The sequence below is a fragment of the Branchiostoma belcheri genome, unplaced genomic scaffold, assembly GCF_001625305.1.
Source record: "Branchiostoma belcheri isolate BF01 breed outbred unplaced genomic scaffold, Haploidv18h27 scaffold1, whole genome shotgun sequence".
Classification (NCBI taxonomy): Eukaryota; Metazoa; Chordata; class Leptocardii; order Amphioxiformes; family Branchiostomatidae; genus Branchiostoma; species Branchiostoma belcheri.
This window is the reverse complement of record NW_017802379.1, coordinates 10,986,135-11,003,895: the sequence shown is the minus strand read 5'-3', so window position 1 is coordinate 11,003,895 and position 17,761 is coordinate 10,986,135. Positions and strand designations below refer to the sequence as shown.

Genomic DNA, 17,761 nt, shown 5'->3' with positions numbered 1-17,761 from the left:
TTTCATGTCTTAATTAGGTCATAGACCCGCAACTTTTTTTGCCCTGCGGTGGCATAGTTACTTCTGCATTCATTGTGATTCACTGTTGTGTAATGTGTTGCACGAGAAATACCCCCAAATCATACCTAATATACAAAGTGCTATATAGATGGTACTGTATGTGCAAAACAACAATTGTTGTGCTCCGCAGGACAAGGGTCAATGAATTTTGAGCCCAGTCTGATACCACAATCACTGTCCACCTACTGTAAAGCCTAGTAAAGGGTTTAAATATGATACCTTTTCATCCATAGAAGCCTGTAACCTGTGTGCGAAGTCCTCGGCTGTTTTCTTGGCTGCTTCTGTCTCGTCCTTTGACTTGTAGGTGTTGGTGAGCTGCCTCTCCACTTCTGCACTCTAAAACAGGACACAGAAGAACAGTAAGTCAAGACCATGTTTAAAGTTAAAACTTTGGTTCCAACACTAGGGATTGTTCTCACCTAGAGCTTTCAACCTAAGTAACTCTGATATTCTTCAAAAGACTGTCACACTTTTTCGACTTCCAAAAATTTGTCTTCAATTTATTTGCATATCAATCAATAGGTTGTGCTTATAAACCTGCTTTCCCCTCTGGTCTCTCAGTCACTGACGAAAGCTAGTGGATACTAGCTGAAACGTCTGACGTTTTCAAAATCATATCCAGTTGCTTGAGTAACTGTTTTTTGGCGTATCGTATTACCTGGATGTCTAACCTTCATCGACGTGTCACAGTAAAACATGACACAACTACCAACACAGATGAACTTTCTTGTTAGGCCCTTGTCACACATTCGGAACATTCCCCTGACCAACGTTAACCAATCAACCAAGATTGGCTAAAGTTTAGAAGCAAGCTGACCAGATTTAGGCCCTGCCTATCTTTCAATACAAATCAAATTTTAGAACACTGCTGGTCTACTCTCGAGATCCAGTCAAATCTCCCGTCCCACTTCCGAATATTTTTAACATTTTGAAACGTTTGGTTGGCACAGCTAAACAGTTCAAGCTGACCTCACCAGACAACCACAACTGACCTTATTCCCAACGTAATCTTTTAAGCTATGGGAGTATGGTTGGGGGGAGTTTGACAGTGTTTGGAAGGCCATATTCGAATTCCACAGTTCCTTTAAAGCTTTGACCTGGCTTTCTGAATGCTTTGAATCCATTTTCATCATCATCATCAGTCGACCGTATTGGTCGGAGTTATACCGCCCCTTACGAGGTGGCATACCCTTTCGTTAGCTTAATACAAGACAGAGGTTCGCCACGCCTCCATCCGGGTGATGATGTAATCACCATGTGTGGTGATGTAATCACCATGTGGCTGATACGGAACAGAGGTTCGCCAGGCCTCCATTCGGGTGATTTGAAGTGAATCACCAACTCCATACAGTAGTGTTTGTACCATCGCACACCGGGGCATGCCCCTACTCTTTTTCGAAAGGTGTGGTGGGTTCTTTAACGTGCCTGGGGTGGAATCCCATTTTAAACAAATCATAAAGTACAGTCACAGTACAATAACACTTGAAACTACATGTACAGGGATTCTCAGAGAAGTAAAATGATCACAAAAGAGGCTTGTTGAATTACTCTTACCTTTCTAAGAAGGACAATGTGTTCTTCCCTCAGTTTGGTGTACACATCCTTCATTTTGGTAAACTTCTCTTCACTTTTGTTGGCACGTTCTGGAAGGAAGAACAAAGTTTATCCTTTAAAGTAGAAATAAATGAAGTAAAATGCCATGAAAATCAAGAACATTTGACAATGTACATATCATAGTTGGAAAATTACTTGTGTATGGTGTGTTAGGACTTGAAATCGTTCCTTTTTTTGCATACCTGCACCAGTCAGAACTTAAGAAGTATGGATCATACTAAAACAGTTCCGAAACGTTAATCATTGCCATTAGTTTTTTACACCTCACATAAGTTGTGACAGTCAATACAGAGAATGAAAATCCACATTTTATTCTTACATTGTCGAATAAAACTAAAATGTAAGTAAGAAAAAAACTTAAAGTTGTTGAAATGAAGACTGAAGGCATACTTTCTGCTTCCTTCATCTGTTTCTCCAGTTCGTCTGATTTCTGCCTCTGCTGCACCTGTGCAGAAGCGCCCCCTTTCTCTAGCTGTGCGACTAGCAGCTTGTTGTCCTGGGGAAGAGCAGAATTCAATCTTACACAACTACATACAAAAAGTGAAAAATAATGTTATAGAACCATTATCCTTAGACCATGCTGATGCACATGTATTAAATGACATCCTTTGGGCACCTACAAAATGATGCGAATGTGTGGAAAAAATCATGACCAAAGATGCAGAACAATTGTGTGTATATATTTTTTGATAATTATAATTTTGTTCGAAGTGCATATTTTCCTTGACTTTGTTTGAAGGACTCAAAATTTTCAGAGCAGCAGTTTCACTGCTAAATATATATTATTATTAAATGGCAAAGAATTATTACAGTGAAGAAAGAAGGAATTCTAGGATTGTTTTCCAATATTTTCTTGCAATTTATGGCATATATTTATCATCTTGGGACTTCTTTGTATAATTCACAGAATAGCCCAATTTTTTTTGAGGAAAATGAAGGAAAACTGATGCAAATTCCAAACATCATTCAAATATTTCAAATCATTTGATTGGTCACAATTTGAGGTCATTGACAACCATGCAAGGATGTTACAAAGCCTCTGATTGGTCACAACCTGTCATTGACAGCCATGCAAGGATGTTTCACAGCATGTGATTGGTGACAACTATGCAAGGAACAAGCGAGTACCTTCTGTGGGCACTCCTGGGCCACAGACATGTGGAGAGGGCAAGAGCAACATTACACCCCTAACTACATAATAGACTAGTCCAACGCCAGAAGACATTAATACTAAAGCAGGGGTGTGCTATTCAAAATAGGGGTGGGATTTTCTTCGTTGTCTAACATTACTTATCATGACTTGCCTCCATCAGTCAATACTTACTGTTACAGCTACACATTCATGTATACAAAGTGATTGAATTGTAAAATGTGCATATCATGTATTTATTACTCAAAGTTATTAGCAAACTGAATGGGAATATAAGGAATAGTACTACAACACTTACATGTAGAGCTGTGGAAGGTTCTATCTACATTTTTACGGGTGGGACATTGACGTGGTCATGTTTTTGCAAAAGGCAACATATCTCATTACATCAAAAGTGCATGGGCCACATACATGTATCTATCTAGACAAAAAGCCTTTCAGTTTCACAATGTTTTAAAAATCTGCTTATATTACAGTATTATTCCGTGAATAGTTTCATCAGGTTGGTAAGACACTGAGTAAAGAGGCTGTTTTTTCTTACACAACAACCAAGTCTTTTTTTCAGCCGACGTTTCGGTGACCGTCCGTCACCTTCCTCAGGGCAATTCTGACTGGTTCAGATTGCACGTTTGGGAACGCATTGTAGATACATTTCCCTGTAATCCAATCACGCATATGAGTAGATAACAGTTGTTAATGGTATACACGTATTTGTACCACAATGTTTTCATACTAACCACCAACAAGGTAATGTGCCACGATTTATGAAAGATCGTATAGCAAAAACAAGTAGTGTGTGTAGAAGAACTAAAATCTTAAAATGATCTAATTTTTAACAAAAAACATAGCTTCCTGTAGATTGTAACATCCTCCACCCACCATGAAGAAACAAACTCCTTGTAGAGAATTGTTCAGTGAACAAAAAAAAAAAATACAGCTGGTCTGATCATGCGTCCCTTCTATACTGTTTCCCTACAATAAATGACTGTCTCTTGTCAGGGGAAGTTGGTCATCTTTTTTTTTTACAGTCTGAGTAGCGTGGGTGATAAAATATGTTTATCATAGTGTTGAATTCTCCATTTAAATTGATGTTAAATTGTCAATGGATCTGCGAATAATTTCATCAGGACTGGTTGGTGAATAATTGTATAGCAAAGTTCTTTGTTCACAACCACTACTTGTCTGTTTAACATTTTGATGACCGTTTGTTGTCAGGGTTATTATGACTGGTTCATTCTGCACTCTAAGCCTGTATTTGTATCTAGCACTTAATTAATGTGAAAGCAAGCCCTTAGTTTTGTAGACCAAAAACTGCCCAGCCCCAGAATGCTGAATATATCAAGACGGCAAAACTGAGTAGAATACTGCTGTGTGGTGTAATGTGACAGATTCAAATAGGATATAAAAGAACATGACAAAACTAATGACTTTGGTTTTAACGTCTGAATAAGGCCACAGCAATTTTCATGGATGACATCAGCGTGCGCATTAATTTTTGCCTGATTTTGAAAAAAAAAAATTGTTGGCTTCTGACAGTGGTCACCATGCCGAAAATGGGCAAAGATGTCTGTGAACCACGTCACTTCTTCAAAGTGACACGTGATGTTGGCTGTGTATATGTGATGTTCCCACTGAATAAAAAACCATTTGTAAAATGATCGAGTCAAAATTTTAAAATGTAGGAACCTTGTTTTTTCGACCCGTCTTTTTTTTTACCCGCTCGCATTAGATTTGGAGTCTGTGGAGGATGTCATCCATAAAATTTAATTGCTGTGGCCTAACCCACCTTTAACATAAAGAATGACGCCAGACACTAATTCATACACACAGACATGTTACAGTGTTGTTTGTAGTACAAACTGCAACCAAGTCTTTCATGTCCCAAATATATGAAACAAAGTATAGTGTTCAAAATAAACAGTCATAGAAAAATCTAACTAAGAAGAATATTACAATGTATATATGTCCAGAAATTGGAAAATAAATAATAATAGATCACAAGTTTGGAAATAATGAAGTGAAGGAATAATATTACACATTTTTTTCACTAGTATGAAAACAAACTCAGATCATACACATAGGCATACAACTAGATATTACACATTCAATCTTGACACTGGAAATTTTCCAAGCTGGCATGGTTCTAAATACTGTAATTTTTTTTCTCAGCTTGCCCACTAGGCAGCCTAAGCCAGAAGATAGGTTGCCTAAAGATATTTCAGGCTGTTGTCAACACTGGCTGTTTAGGCCACACCAATTCAATTTGTTGGTTTTAGAGAAAATATACATGTAAAGGGACAGGGCAAAAAAATAAAATAAAAACAGGTCCAAGCATCCTATTATAGCCCTAAATGCTACGAAAGGAGCCATGAAGTCAACGCAAAAGGCTGGGTTATTATTTAAAGAATGAATTTTGAACTTCTAATCACACCACTGCATTGATAGATGGAAAGACTAACAACTAGGAAGAAAAGGACTTTCCTCAACTGTTTAGGGGAAAATATGAGCATTTTTTAGTTGATTCAGGACCAGAATCATTTTTTCTTTTTTGCGAATAAAAAAAAAATGAAGAGGCGAATCCGAGAACCAACAAATTAAATTGGTGTGGCCTTAGTTTAGAAGGTACATTGTGTAAGACATAAGCCAGTCCATCTGTTGTGCTGGCCGAAACAGGACACAGTTCAGAAGAGACTGTGACTTTTGCACTGGGCAATTTAGCATCTCTAAAATATACTCACAGACAAACCAAGACTTGCATACCAAGAGTGCGGTATTTTGAACTTTTGCTGGTTGAAAGGGTTGAATATTTGATAAAACAGGATTTGGGTAAAGTAAGTTGAGCTGTATATGTAGCTGTATTGTTCACTTTTTTCTACGTTTTGAAGAGAAAAACAATGGAAGCACACCCCTACATTAACACATGTATTGCATACAATCATCAGCATACAATAATGTAGAGTACAGTATTCTAGCCTACGTGCTCTCTTAACAGTATCATATCATTGCTATACAACCATTTCTTACTTCCCGACAAATTCCCTGACCATACATACATTTGTACATGTATGTATTTTTCCTTTAAAATCTATGACTAACTAATATATAGTAGCTCACCTAAATAGTAGCAATTTATATCTCACCATTGCCCTGTAGCGGTCACACCAATCTTCAAACATGCTACAATTACAGCTGCAGTATACATGTATTTGCAGACCTACTGCACACAATGTCATACATCTCTTACAGTAGAGTCTCCTGGGAAGTTATCAATGTACAATGCACAGGCTGTTTGTAAAGGCATCCAGTGTAATTTCCGGGTGGCAGAACATTCTGGAAAAATATTCTAGATGAGGAAATCTGGTACAGACATTTTGATAGCAGACTTTTGGTCAAAATTTGAAGCATTTGAAATAGCCACAGAACAAGCTACCTTTATTTTTTGGTACCACCAATAAATATATATAGCTGGAACCAGCCTACGATACAAAACTGTTTTTTTGTCAGCAACATCACATTTTTTTGCCTCACAGATATTCAGTATTACTATAGTATGGGTTGATTCAACTTAGTAATACATTAAAAAATAATGGTCTAGAAAATCCTTCCAGTTTTACCACCCTGAAATCACTTTGGATGCCCTTAACTCTATTTGATACTGAAACTTCCTGATTTCCCAGATGCTGGCTACTGTGGCAGTACTTGATACATGTACATAGATACTAAACATTACTGGACTGCTTGCTGGTCATTTTTTCAATATGCAGAGTTTTTGTACACTTGAGCTGGAAGTTGAGAAAAGAGGCTCTCGGCCACCTACTATAAAGCAGTTCTATCTACAATAACCTGCACCCCTGCTTTACCTTGGCCCCATATTCAATACAAATGTACTTTGAATGTACTTTGAATAATCCTATAGATTCTGCCTAGACTGCCCTGTCATATACATACACACACTCAGTCTGGTACATTCTATGTCAACTTTCTGGTACACCATTATGATATTCTGCACTGTACGCATAGCTGGGACTATTGTTTGCTCACTGTACATGTTCTGTTCGTACCGGAAGCGAATTTGGAGAAACTTTGGAGTTGTACACTCAGAAATTTGGGTAAGTCCAATTGCTTCACAAATTCCTCCCAAAGAACAATTCTCCTGAAGTAAATGAGTTGTATCTTACACCGTATACTACTGACAATCCATACATTCTGCACTGTTAATGTACGTGTAGCTGGGACTATCGTTTGCTCACTGTACATGATCTGTTGCTACCGGAAGCGAATTTGGAGTAACTTCAGTTTCAGGCAGCTGATTTTACATGTAAGACTTACAAGTAGCTTTATGAATTATATTATTTTGTTGTGGTAGAACAGCCTAATTTTTGTAATACCAGGCAATTTTTCATAACCTGATTCACAGAACTTATTTTGGGTTAGGCTCTCAAGGGGTTTCCACAAAGCTTGGACAGAGCTTTGGGTTTGCACAATTACACATGTACAACTAAACAGTCATGTTCTTTGGCAGAATGTACGGTAACTGTGTCTGCACAGTTTTTGTTGGATGTTTGGTCAACGTTGTCTCAGAATTTTTCCCGTTGCAGACAATATCCTTTCTAACAAAACTGTAGACGGGATGCCGTCCTTTGAATACATGAATACGACCTTAAACAAGATATTCTGCTTATCTTGAAAGTTCATCTGTTTTGGTAGAAATCATCAGAGACGGGGGGCGCCACAGACTTTCTTCAACCTATGATCCACTGCTCGCAGAGTCACGTGTGTTATCTGCGTGACGTCACGGAAGCGGTGGATTGTTCTTTCCTTGACAAAGACTGGAGTTGTACAGTCAAAAATTTGGGTGAGTCCAATTTGTTGCGTTGGAAATTACAGTTTAAACTTGCTTCATAAAGATATTCTGCTGACGTGCTGGGTTGATGCATTGTACAGACAAACCATGGACAGATGTCAGCCTTCAGTCTAGGTAGAGCTTTCTGGGTACGGATGAGTCTAAGTGGAGAAAGCTGAGACTTGCTGGGATCTACTGTACATGTAGGTACATTGTAGAACTGATGTAAATGACTATCATACACAATGTTCTGTTCCGTTTTTTCTCCGGAGGCTGGACCTCAGACCAGCAGGCTTGGGCAGCAGAGCAACAACATGGACTGGTACCTCTAGTCAGCATCCTCCTGGAGTTATACAGAATAACACCAATCAGTATATACAATGTACAATGATCGTACACATCAAAACTCACTGAAAATGCTGATCTAGACCAAGTACAAGAAAGCTGTTCTTTCAACACCTCAAAAACACAAGACGTAATTATGCTTCCCACAGACATGTAATACAGATTCCTGAGTTATGTAGATAACATTCATGGCAGAATTTTAAAAAAATATCTTAAAAGCAATTTTAATTTTACAATTATAAAGAAAGTGATTATGCCCACAAACCATTGCCAAAATAACAGTGGCCTGGATTAGTGGAATTTTGCGTTAAGGATAGAATTTGATTTAAAAAAATCAATATTTTCATTCTATCAGCTAGTACTTATTTTGTCTATGATATATGAGGTCAATGCTTATTTCTAACAATACCACCTTGACACTATAGCTAGATTTAGATTGTTAGATGTTATAGGAATTTTGCATGTTTTCTTTCTCTTCAATAGTGGCTGTGCAGCCCCCCTCCTGACTTCTGTTTCAGTCTGTAACAAACTCTTTTTAATGCAAAAAATTAAATATTATATAATAATAAATAATAAAATTATCTTATCTTTGAAGAAGGAGATTGAATGCATGATAAAACCAAACTCCCATCCAAGGAAATGCATGACATTGTTATGGAGGAGACATACACCATGTACATTTTTGTTCAAACCAGGATATACTAATGAGAAAAAATGGGTTAAACAATGGGTTAAACAATGGGTTGTACAACAATGACGATTGCCAGGTACACAATATGTAGTGTTAGACACAATGTACATTTGTAGCAGAGGGAATAGAAGAACATGGCATGAGGAATATAAGGATACAGCAAATTGTGGCAACAGTAGGGTAAAGTATGGGAATAGCAGGGCATACGTGTAGATATTTGACTCCGATTTACACATGCGGGCAAAAACCTGAAGTAAGAAAACTGTGTTTGCATAAGAGTGTACGATAACTGTACAGTAATAGTATTACATAAAACTTTTTCTGTGTACATCAGCTTGCTTTTACATAATTGTACATGTACGTGCATACGTGCATCAAGAATATACATTGTATACATGATTCAGATCGCATTTTGCCTCTGAGTCAAGAGCTGGCATAGTATCTGAACGTACATTCTAGATGTACATGTACATCAAAGCAGGCAGCACGTCGGCTGAACGTACTGCGCCTGCGCAGAACCCCATATTTTCGCGTTTTTTGTTGGGTTTTTGGTCAACGTTGCGTCAGAATTTTGCCTGTTGCAGAGGATAGTCTTTCCGTCACAACATTTGGAAACTACTGTCGAAATGCTAACCTTATATGAGCGAATACAACCTTATATGAGACATTTTGCCGAAATGCTATGTACAATACATTACGGGTTTCGCGCAGGTACAGTACGTTCTGCCAACGTGCTAAAGCAGGCCAATTTACATGTAGGAAAAAATTTGACGTAAGCAGTTGTTGTATGTGTCTGTACGGAGTTTTTAGACGGTTGGGTTTTTGCCCGTGTGTAAATCAGGTCTTGGTCTCACCACAAGGTAAGCAGAAGTCATGAGTACCTGACGTGTGTCCTGTCTCTTGACATCACAATTCAGAATGTCCTGGTTTTGTTTCCAACAAACACAGAGACAAGGAAAGAGGAGAATGCAACTGTCATCTTACAGGTGATAATAGCAGAGATGTGATATCAGCAAACAACAAATCAAAAGCATATTAATCATAATGGTTATTATAATAATAGTGCAATAACAGCTGTACTGCTAAAGCCCCTGTCACACATTTAGAGTTTTTCCCCAACCACCAACTAAGGCCATGTTGATTTGATTATATGGATGACGTCTTCTGGGAACTCCAAAACTGACGTGGGCGTGCAAATAAAAAAAAGTTTGACAAAAAAAAAGCTGCTTTCATTATGAAATCTATGTGGTTTTGAAGGTTGGACAAATAACACAGAGTATGGTTCAGCGAATAATCTAGTCTTCAAATTCATTTCTTTACATTTTTGTATTTTTGTTTGATTTTGGCATTCTACGACACTGGGTATCGTTTTTCAATGTTCTTTTTTTCAACCTACGGTACAAAACAGCAACCAACCTGTAACAGCAGACCTTGCTCCTGACCTACTCCTAACCATTATTGGTTGGGTGAGTTCAGTAGTGTTTGGGAGGCCATACATTTTGTATTTGGGTATGTGTGACAGGGGCTTATAAGGTACAATATTTGGAGCTAGTCAAGAGAAAAACAGCGTAGGCTGCAAGCTCTAAACTACAGCTAAAGCATAAAACACATTTCAAGCATGCTTAGCAGAACTTCACAGAGCACAGTACAGTACAGGCAATAGCAGAACAATAGGAGAATAGAGTAGAAACACCATTATACAGGATTCCATTTAGTATAATCTGAACCTGAAGAAAATATCCCTTTGATTCGAAATTAAAGAAACCCCATGCATTTTCAGGGCAGCAAAACTGGATTTTCAAATTTTCAATTTTCATTTGTCACTCTTTTAATGTACTGTACATAAGTTGAATCAATCATATCCTAATACATGTGCTATGATACTAATCATGTCTGTGTGGCTACATTAAATTTTGTAATTTAATGCTTCAAGCATGAAAATTTAAAAGAAATGATGACATGCTTTTGCTAAAAAATGACACTAAATGTCAATATCTGACAGATTTCCTCATCCAGATTCTGAATATTTTTGTTTTGCCGCCTTGAAATTGCATTGGATGGTTTTCTTCTCTCTTTTACTAATTATTCCCTCTCTATGTTTAAAGTGAAAACTTTTGGTCCAACACAAAAAGTCCTCTCACCTAGAGCTTTCGACCAGTCTTCCTCAGTAGACTGACCCAGTGAAGCTTGTCACATGGCTTCTTTGAGGTGTGACGTCACTTAACAGCGATGGGGGCCGACATCATCTACCAGATACCTTTGACCCAGTGTTGACGTCACACTTCAAAGAAGCCACGTGACAAGCTTCACTGGGTCAGTCTACTGACTCAGAGGAAGACCAGAGTGACTGGTCGAAAGCTCTAGGTGAGAGAATTTTTTGTGTTGGACCAAAAGTTTTAACTTTAAACAATGTAACTACCAACACAGATGAAAAAAAAGGTCCCATTCCACTCTATGCAGAGCATATGGGTGGTGCCCATCTCCATTTCTGTAGCCCTTGGGCGACACACAGTTGTGCAAGGCACTACAGCAGGGGGCTTGTCCGCTGGTAGTGCTGTGTGTTTGACCTTCCCACACTCTTTCTCATATGTGCTGAGTGCTAAGCAGAGAAAGAAGTGTGCACCATTTTTAAAGTCTTTGGTATGACCTGGCCGGGGTTTGAACTCATGACCTAACGGTTACAAAGGCCACACCAATTTAATTTCTTGGTTAACGGATTCGCCCGCTTCATTTTTTCCTGATTTGCAAATAAAAATAAAAATTCAGAATCGACTGCAAAATGCTCATATTTTGCCCTGAACAGTTGAAAACAGTCCTTTTCATCCTAGCTGTTACAGTTATTCCATCATTCAATGCAGTGGTAATCATTTAATTTAAAAGTTAAAAATTCATTGTTTAAATTTTGAACCAGCCTGGTGTGTTGACTTCATAGCTCCTATCGTACCATTTTGGGCCATAATAGGATGCCTAGACCTGCTTTTTTTTTTTTGCCCGCCCACTCCATTATTTTTCTAGAAAAATCCGTTAACCAAGAAATTAAATTGGTTTGGCCAAAGCGAGCACTCTACTAATTGAGATATTGCACAGATGAACTTTCATGATAATCCTTGTTCCTCACCTCCTCGTCCCACCCCTCGCTCACCCCAGCCAGCTGGTAGTGTTTTTTGCGCAGGTCGGAGAGTTTCTGTCTCTCCTTGGTGAGCGAGCTCTCTAACTCCAGCACGTGGACCTGGGAGTCCATCTCCAGCCGCTTGATGGTCGTCAGGGACATGGCAGAGAAGTCCATGGTGTCTGACAGGAAAAATGCAGTTTTACTTCTATGAAAAATTAAGGTATTCCGTAAATAATTTCATCAGGTTGGTAAACGAATGAATAGAAAAAAAAATACCTATGTGACATGACTTTTAATAATTTCTATTTGGGACTGCGATAGCTCAGTATAGTTAGTTAACAAACTTTATAGAAACACTTTACATTTGGAACCGCATATGTCCCTATGATGTAACAATGTCACAATTGCACTATGTTTGGAAATGCATTTGTTAACAGTAAAAACTAGCCTAAGTGCACTGTGAACCATGTAACACCTTTAGTGCACTATGCACCAAGTAACATGATCTAGCGTCAGTGCACAGCAAACCAGTCAGAATTGCCCTGATGAAGATGACAGAATGGTCATCAAAACGTCGGCTCGCGAAAAATAAATGGTTATGATCAAAGAACTTTGCTATTCAAGTTGAAATAAAGAACAAAAAAAAAATTATATAGAAAAAATATAAGTTTTCATTGCTACGTACCACTCTCCTCAATCTGAGCCTGACCAGACTTGGTGGTTGCTACAACGTTAGCCGTGGCGTTGGCCACACCCTTGGAAGCTGCCCGCAGCTCCTTTAGTGTGGCACTGTTCTTCTCAGCTTTGACCTGCAAAATACACGTTTGATAATATTATATAATTGTAAATCTTGAAATATTTATTTTTGGGGTGCCTCTCAACCATGAAATCATATTTTTCTGCTCTACATGTACATAGTGTACGTAATTCTGTTTTAATCTTAAAACACTGTGAGAACTTTCTTTCCAACCTCTACCACAAAATCCCACCCCTGGAAAAAACTCATTTACCATGATTATGATGTTAGTGACAATTATCAGTATCACAACAGAATGATGGACATTTACTTGTCATGTACCTACATGTACATGTATGTCTCTTCATTTTTGCCAGTTTTCTTAGCACCTAATTTTTTTTGGTGGGTGCACTGGTGCACCCAAATATTTTTGTAGGTATTTTTTTTACATATCAAAATTATTATAGCATACAGGATATTCTTGACATCTAAGTGTCAGACAAATAATAAGATCTTTCTTGTAGTACTTGCTTAAGATTTTGAAGTTAGCTTCCATTTTGGATTCAAGCTCAGAGTCAGAAGAGAAACAGTAAGTTCTCTAATTATGTTTTGTTTTATATGGTGCACCCAAAATTATTTTGTGCACCTAATTTTTTAGGTTAGGTGCACTGGCCAAAACTGAATTTTCGAGCCCTGAGTACTTTACAATTAATGATGTGAATTGAATACAGGATGTGAAAAAGCCCTGTGCTATGGATACAGGATGTGAAAAGGCCCTGTGCTATGGATACAGGAAATGTCTTGGACCTGTACTGTGTATACACAGTCAGCACGTCGGCAGAACATACTGCGCCTGAGCAGAACCCCGATTTTTCACTGTTTTCGATGGATTTTTGGTCAACGTTGCATCAGAATTTTGCCTGTTGCAGAAGATATCTTTTCCGACATAACATTTGGAAACTACAGACGAAGTGTTGATCTTATATGAGCGAATACAACCTTATATCGGACGTTTTGCTGAAGTGGTATGCTCAATACGTATACTACGGATTTCGCGCAGGTGCAGTACGTTCTGCCGATGTGCTTACACAGTCTTACCTTGGATGCTGCCACCAGTTGTGCAGAGCTTGCAGCTATCTCATGAGAACAGACGACCAGCTCCTCAAACTTGCCTGTTCCCTGGATCACCTTGTCTGCTGCATCCCTGAGGAGTCATGGCAACAAGCATAATTGACACATTGACAGACAACTGATTTACGTGCCTATTTCAGTATTTGTATATCAATTTTTTTCCTGAATGTGAATCCGTCCATTTTTGACATATGTCAAAAATTTACAAAATTTGTCATTTAGATTCTACACCAACCTTGAGGTGACTTATGGAAAAGCAGGCCAATTTACATCCAGAAAAAATTTTACACTCATGTGTATGCAGTGTTTGTACTTCCGGTTTTTGCTCACACGTGTACATGTAAATTGGGTCTAAGTGACATTATTAGGGATCTTTGGTACACATAATGGATTTAATTAATCATATTACTTGCACATGGACACTTTCATTATGCATACAATTTTTTTTGACAGAATCACAACAACTTCCAGAATATGAAAACTGGTCATTAACAACCAAAATCATGCTAAAGTTTTTCTTCCAATATTACAGGGATTTTACAGGACCAGGATCAATATCTGCCACAGTTTTGCAGAAGGTCTGCATAATGACTTTTGAAAATCATTTTCATGTTTAGTATTTTCTGGCAGTAGAGTACTGTACATGTGCAATGTACATGTATGTCCAGCATTAGATATTAAATTATAATGAGTGAAAAAAACACAAATACATAAAACATACTTATCTCATACATTGTAGCTTATAGGACTACGTGTAAGAGCAAACAAAGTTGATACTGACGTGAGCACAGTTGCACCCCAGCCGACAGTCTTGGCTGCAGACACCAGTCCCTCTGTCCAGCGAGGGTTTCGGTTGTAAAACTCCTGGGCTGTAGCTGTACCCTGTAGGGTGTATGTAGGTTACATGTAAAACTCCTGGGCTGTAGCTGTACCCTGTAGAATGTATGTAGATTACATGTAAAACTCCTGGGCTGTAGCTGTACCCTGTAGGGTGTATGTAGGTTACATGTAAAACTCCTGGGCTGTAGCTGTACCCTGTAGGGTGTATGTAGGTTACATGTAAAACTCCTGGGCTGTAGCTGTACCCTGTAGGGTGTATGTAGGTTACAATGTACATGTAAAACTCCTGGGCTGTAGCTGTACCCTGTAGGGTGTATGTACATGAAGGTTACATGTAAAACTCCTGGGCTGTAGCTGTACCCTGTAGGGTGTATGTAGGTTACATGTAAAGCTCCTGGGCTGTACCTGTACCCTGTAGGGTGTATGTAGGTTACATGTAAAACTCCTGGGTTGTAGCTGTACCCTGTAGGGTGTATGTAGGTTACAATGTACATGTAAAACTCCTGGGTTGTAGCTGTACCCTGCAGGGTGTATGTAGGTAACATGTAAAACTCCTGGGCTGTGGCTGTACCCTGTAGGGTGTATGTAGGTTACATGTAAAACTCCTGGGCTGCAGCTGTACCCTGTAGGGTGTATGTAGGTATACATGTAAAACTCCTGGGTTGTAGCTGTACCCTGTAGGGTGTATGTAGGTATACATGTAAAACTCCTGGGTTGTAGCTGTACCCTGTAGGGTGTATGTAAGGTACATGTAAAACTCCTGGGCTGTAGCTGTACCCTGTAGGGTGTATGTAGGCTACATGTAAAACTCCTGGGCTGTAGCTGTACCCTGTAGGGTGTACGTAGGTTACATGTAAAACTCCTGGGCTGTAGCTGTACCCTGTAGGGTGTATGTAGGTAACATGTAAAACGCCTGGGCTGTAGCTGTACCCTGTAGGGTGTATGTAGGCTACATGTAAAACTCCTGGGCTGTAGCTGTACCCTGTAGGGTGTATGTACAAAATGTAGGTTACATGTAAAACTCCTGGGCTGTAGCTATACCCTGTAGGGTGTATGTAGGTACATGTAAAACTCCTGGGCTCTAATTTTAAGTAGAATTCATGGTGAAAAGACCAGTTGGTGGATTTGTTTCTGCAGCCAGTGTGGCAAGCATTGCATTCATTAATAGCTGAAAAGCCATGCTGGGTACCGGTGTTACATGTTACTGAGTCTGCACGTTAAAACTATCATGCATTTATTGTGTCTCAATGTAATACCCCCTATTACTGTCCATTCTGCCAGCATTTTTGACTACAAACTACAGAACAGTGCTGTCCTCTGTACAGCTGTGCACAGCCAACTTTGTGCTGTCTAGTGTGACTACCGTACTGTGCACTCAGTACCTCAAACAGCTGTCCCAGGCTGTCCCACAACCTTGTCTGATGGTTGTAGATTTATGGAAAATGTAAAATTAGTTGCTTAGTCAGTTAGTGTGGCAATAATTGTAGGCCAGTCTCCCCAGTTCTTGTAGTACACACTAGTTCAACATTACAACATGCAATTATGGTATTTTGCTTCACTTAAGCAATTATGGTATTTTGCTTCACTTAATCATGATTATGCATTCAATATCTGGATTAAAAAATGGAAGGCCAGTTAAAATTTCAAGGTACTCATGTATGCTGCTATTTCCTATCTGTAAGACGTATATCTTCATACACTGAATTTTGTCCATAAAAGACAACAAATTGAGGCCACATGCACCAATCTAATTTCTTGGTTAATTTTTTTCTGATTTGCAAATAGAAATAAATATTCAGAATCAACTGCAAAATGCTCATATTTTGCCCTGAACAGTTGAAAACAGTCCTTTTCATCGTAGTTGTTGCTGCAGTTATTCCATCTTTCAATGCAGTGGTATCATTAAAAGTTCAAAATTCATTGTTTAAATTTTGAACCAGCCTGGTGTGTTGACTTCATTGCTCCTATCGTACCATTTTGGGCCATAATAGGATGCCTAGGTCTGTTTTTATTTTTTTTATTTTTCGCCTGCCCGCTCTATCATTTTTCTAGAAAAATCCGTTAACCAAGAAATTAATTTGTGTGGCCTAAGCGTGTAAAAAAAATCTGCATGGAATGATGGAAAGATGGATGCTGGCTAGAACATTGATCAGAAGTCAGAGTTGTGGACTTACCCTGCCCTGTGCCACTATGTCATTCTGTAGGTCCTTAGACTTGATGATGAGCTGTTTGATGGCTTTCATCAGCTCTGTACAGGAGTCCAGGATTCTACAAAAACATGGAAACAACATTAGATTTCGGGTCCAGAATGATAGCTGATCACACATATTCTGTGTGTCAGAAATTAGACACATACACGTACACAAAGCACACAAAATTGTGTACCAATTAACTAAAACATAAAACCAATCTAATATACAATTTAAAAAATGTGACTCAGCAGACAATGCAAAAAACAATCCATGACTTTAAGAACAATTAATAGCATGTCTCCATGCAGAATGTAAATTTCACTGTGCATACAAATGTTGCGTCTGCATAGTTACACAGATACATGGGGGTAAAACAGAAATACACTGTAGTATGCAACACACACAGGATGCACTGTTGACCGTCAGTTATCGTTAAGGATGATATCTTTTAGACTTAGTATAAAAAAACATGCAGATACAACTTTTTATGCAACTGTTATCACATACTAAAAAGGGTTGAACAAATTCCATAATTAACAAGGCAACTTTGTTGTTAAGAGTTGACTCAGATGACTAATTGATAACTTTAAGACACATCATTCCAAATCTTGCTTTTGCTGAAACATCAGCTGCACTACTCACTGGGTAGATGTGACCTTTACTAAAGACTGGTGTGGGGAGAGATGGGTGCTACATACGCAACAGAACAGAAGGAAACAGGATAGGAAACAAAAGACAGTTATGGCAAAATTTTTAGGAAAATATAGTAACGTTACAGCCCACAAAATTTTTTTCATATCAAAAATGTTGCATTTCTTTGATATTGCCATTTGGCACGATGTACACATAACTGATTGTTTCACCTGGACTGGAGTGTCTGAAATTTAACGTACGAAAAAACAGCCAATACAACAATAAAGCCTACAGATGTGTGAAGTTTGATTTGTCATAGTTTACTATAATTGCAAACACTATATGAGACAGCGTTCCCGCCAGCCCGTCTCATGAGTGCGTCCAAATATTTTTGGGCCGGGGGGGGGGGGGGGG

General features: G+C 38.6%; 1 long non-coding RNA gene and 1 pseudogene across 1 annotated transcript; both read right to left on the bottom strand.

Moving 5' to 3' along the window:
• Positions 1-279: 279 nt before the first annotated feature.
• LOC109488085 lies at positions 280-2,166 on the bottom strand. Its single transcript, XR_002141309.1, has 3 exons — positions 2,065-2,166; positions 1,615-1,703; positions 280-396 (listed from the first exon to the last, which is right to left on the bottom strand). It is a non-coding gene; the product is annotated as an uncharacterized LOC109488085 (long non-coding RNA).
• A 5,496-nt stretch (positions 2,167-7,662) lies between these two features.
• LOC109486555 overlaps positions 7,663-17,761 on the bottom strand; it is a 46,349-nt pseudogene continuing 36,250 nt past the window's right edge.